Raw genomic sequence first — 4,413 nt, forward strand, 5'->3', positions numbered from 1 at the left:
ACCATCTTTCCTTCCAACAAGAGCCTACTAAGGCCATTATTGTTCATAGGCCATCTTTTACCTTCTCTCTGTCCCTGCCCTACCCTTCCCTTCCCATGCAGAATTTCAATGTTCACTAAAAAAAAAAAAAAAAAAAAGACATATTTTGAAAATTGTATTCATACTGTATCTATTTGCTTTTTGATTTCTAGGTTTATTGATTGTGATTGTTATTAAATGTTGTCTTGGTCCCTTGACTAAAAACTGAATTGTATTAAACACTAAACGTTTTCTGAGTATTTTAATTGGTTTATGTAGGTGGAATTCTGAGCTTTTGTGGTGACCTGTTTAAAGGGACATATAAAAATATGTAAAAAAGAAAAAAAAAATGTATTTAATTTTCCATATTTTTTCTCTTATTAGTCTATTTGTTTACGTAGCGTTAACCATTTTTTCAGTATCATGTTTGAAAATTCCCCAATGGTATTAAGTCAAAGGTGAGTGGCCTGGTATGAAAAATGCATTTTTGCAGGACTATGTTAAACAGAAGATGGGATTTTGATAAGTCCTTTCGATAAAAGTTTCCGTGCTGGACTGATGATCTCAGAGGGACTGCTGGACTTCATCAGTGGACCACAGCCACGTGGCATATTTTCTGTCCACTTTTCTCCTACTACTTCAAACAGTTAACCCATCTCACTAGATATCAAGTACACAGCTATAGTGATGAGCAAATTATTCAGCTCACTTCTGTTTGATCCTTCCTTATTGCAGTGTCTCCATGCTTGGCTAGAGTTACTGCTACGCATGTGCACCATTTGGGGATACAGCAAGGAGTGTAGCCTAAATGCACACATAGTAGTTTATCAGTAGGGGTCATTGTAGAAAGAAAGAAAAAAATAAAAGGAACTAAAATATATTGTTTCTACAACAAGTCTGTAAATAGTAAAACATGTAAAAAAGGCTGCAATTAAACCAGCGTCCTTTTAACATACCGTATTTACTCCTGTATAAAATGCTCAATTTTAATCTATATGTAAAAACATGTATTTAAAGTAGTACAGGACCAAACGTGCGTTTCATTGTTAGAAAAAAACTTATGTATAAAATGCATGATTAAGATGCTACAGTATCCAGACAAAAGGTATCGGTGGTACGTGATGTGGTATCACTGGTTACCTACCTCTAAACTTTACTTGCTTCACTAATCTTGGGAGATCTGCAGCTCTGGCTACTTTCCCTATTTTTCCTTTTTTGTGTCATGTTAAGAAAGGTTCCTTTAACATTACACTGTAAAAATGGTGAACTGACCCCATGGCATCAGGACCTAACAAAGGTGAATGTTTTAGCCACAGTTTTCAGGCGCACTAATAACTCGTTCATTTTGGTTTGCACAGTTATGGTGACCAGAAACCTTGCTCAGCTCTTCATGCTTCTCGAGCATTTGCTTATTACTATATATCTGGACAAGGAGAGACAATAGTGGTAAATGTTAACCACCAATGTTACAGCATATGACATTAAATCCAGGTGGTTTGAGGGATTGTCTATCAGACTATATCATAGTTCTCAGAGACTATAGACACCCCCCCCCCTGCTCAAATGCTTGATCTACCCACTTTATGAAGGAAACCATTGGTCAGGCTACCCTGGTAGTGTAATTACCTGCATTTGTATGACTTCTAATCAAATCTAAACTGGGGAACTCAAGTTCCTGTTTTTCTCGCCGAGAAAATGCATTTCTAGACTAAGCGAAATACTTTTTCAGGTGGGAAAGCACAAAGACTGATCACAAACTTGCAGAATAGATGTTTTCACTAGGTTTGAAGACCAGCTAATGTACTTTTTTTATTCAGATTGAGCCTTTAACTCCTTGACTCCATCATACATTATGAAGGTGCAGCTTTTGGAAGAGCTTTGCTGTCATCAAATAATTCTTATTCTTCTTTGAGAAATCCGCCAGTGTTGGTCCTTCGTAAAGAATAGTGAAGGAAGGAAACTGAAACCCCCAACTAGTGATTGAACCCTTTTGTGTTTTAGCCATCGGAGTGGTGAATTTTTGAAGGTTGGATTCCATTGAAGCCTCGTAACTGGTTATCTGCCTGCCATTGTTATCTTTTGCCTTTACAGCAACCACTAATCAATATAAATTTGGGTATTATACTCGAGTGAATACGGTAACTACTTATTTAATAATGTTATCATGGCCTGAGGGGTTTCTTTCATTCTTGCATCAGAAAAAAGGCTGGATCTTATTTAACTATGTATTTATCATTTACTTTCTGTATATGTAGTAATATGCTTTTGTGTATTTGCCAGACTACAATTCGTTATACTCTTATATTCATTTTATGCTTTTTGGAGCTTACAGCTACTCAGAAAATTGCTTTAAGATTTGCTACAGTGTTGAATTTGAAGGATAACTACACTATCGGCATGTTTAACCCATTGTCACCCCTCCGTGTAGTAAAGGCCTAATGTACTTTAAACATGACAATATATTGAGTTTAGCTATTTTAACCCTTTAAGTGCCAATGACGTGAGGACATTTTGCTTGTTGGAAGGCAAGACGCATTCTTGTCTGTTGAAGTATCTTTCATGCAAGCAATTTTGTGTATACATATGGATCCCCATTATATATATATATATATATATATATATATATATATATATTTTTTTTCTTTCTCTCTGTTTACTTGTTTTGGCACAAATTCAGTTTTTCATTGAGATCTTTGTTAAGGTGGACTTCATGTGTCAATATATGATGTCATTAATGTATAAATCAATAAACACATTTTCTTAATATTGTACAATATCTCTTTACAAAGTTAATTATTTATTTGTTCAAAGATCATAAGAATTGAAATTAATGTGTATTTGTATTGTCATGTAGTGATTACGTATGCCCAAACGTAAGACCAAAGCTTTACCTAATGAGTAAGGTAGGTTGTAAGGCATTACCATGGATTATTTTGTGCCAAGCCCCATTGGTATGGATGAAAGTAGAATGAATTTAAAAAGCTATTTTTTTTTTTTAATTTGTATTCTTCTTTTGTCCCTACACACATACGTTATGGATTGAAATATCAGAAACAATTTAGTATAAATGAGGTCTGCTTAGTATGTAATAATCTATTGCTTTGGCTTGTTAGTGTTGTGTGAGATGTCTTTTAGAGAAAGCAGGATGTGTGAGTGACCTAAAACAAGGCTGAACCTAAAATTGTCAATTTACATATATATCTGAATTAATCTGTCATCCTTCAAAACCTGAATTTAAGTTAAAGCATTATCATCTCCATAATAAACTAGTCACATTAATATGGTAAACAATTGGTGTCCCATCTTCCTTCCCTTATTTCAAATAGGCTGATTATATTCCCATTTCTTGTTTTCTTTCTAATTCTGCAAAGGGGACAGTGCCACGTCGGCACAGTCTTGGGCAATTTACTCGTTAGAGGCACCATATAGGCATTTTATTCAGTAAAAGCTCCAGAATATCAGTATGCCTTTTACTAGTTCTAGTAACTCTGCTGTGCTAATTCACCATTTACTGAACAGATAAAACGTAGTGTTCCCAACTTAATTGTTGATGTACTTTACATTGATCTGGACAGGGTGCTGGGGCAAAGGAGTGAAGAAAAGAGTAGAGAACTATCATATGACTGGCTCAGTTGGGATATTGTGAGATCCAAGTGGTCTGCAGGTAAATTTAAAGATGTTAGCCCAGTGATATCAGTGTGCATTTTGAAGGATCAACCACAGTGGGCTTCTTCCGCAAGAATGTATGAGTTTTATACAGTGGATATAAAAAGTCTACACACCCCTATTAAAGCGTCAGGTTCTTGTGATTTTAAAGAATGATAATGATAAATCATGTCAGAACTTTTTCCACCTTTTAATTTGACCTATAACATGAACAATTCAATTGCAAAACAAACTGAAATCTTTGAGGGGGAAAAAACCCAAAACAAAACCTAACAATAACTGCGGCTGTGTTCAGAATTAACCAATCACATTCAAACCCATGTTAAATAGAAGTCATTACACACCTGCCATCATTTAAAGTGATTAATCACAAATGAAGTTCAGCTGTTCTAGTAGGATTTACCTGACATTTGCTTTGTTGCATCTCAGAGCAAAAGCCATGATCCGCAGAGAGCTTCCAAAGCATCAGAGGGATCTCATTGTTGAAGGAGAAGGGTACAAAAGTATTTCCAAAGCATTCGATATATCATGGAACACATTGAAGACAGTCATCATCAAGTGGAGACAATATGGCACAACAGAGACATTACCAAGACGTCCCTCCAAAATTGATGAAAAGATGAGAAGAAAACTGGTCAGGGAGGCTTATAAGAGGCATCAAAGGAACTGCAGGAATTTCTGGCCAGTACTGGCTGTGTGCTACATGTGACAACTATCTCCTGTATTCTT

The sequence above is a fragment of the Sceloporus occidentalis genome, unplaced genomic scaffold, assembly GCF_023333645.1.
Source record: "Sceloporus occidentalis isolate IW3139 unplaced genomic scaffold, rSceOcc1.0.p SCAF_11, whole genome shotgun sequence".
Lineage (NCBI taxonomy): Eukaryota > Metazoa > Chordata > Lepidosauria > Squamata > Phrynosomatidae > Sceloporus > Sceloporus occidentalis.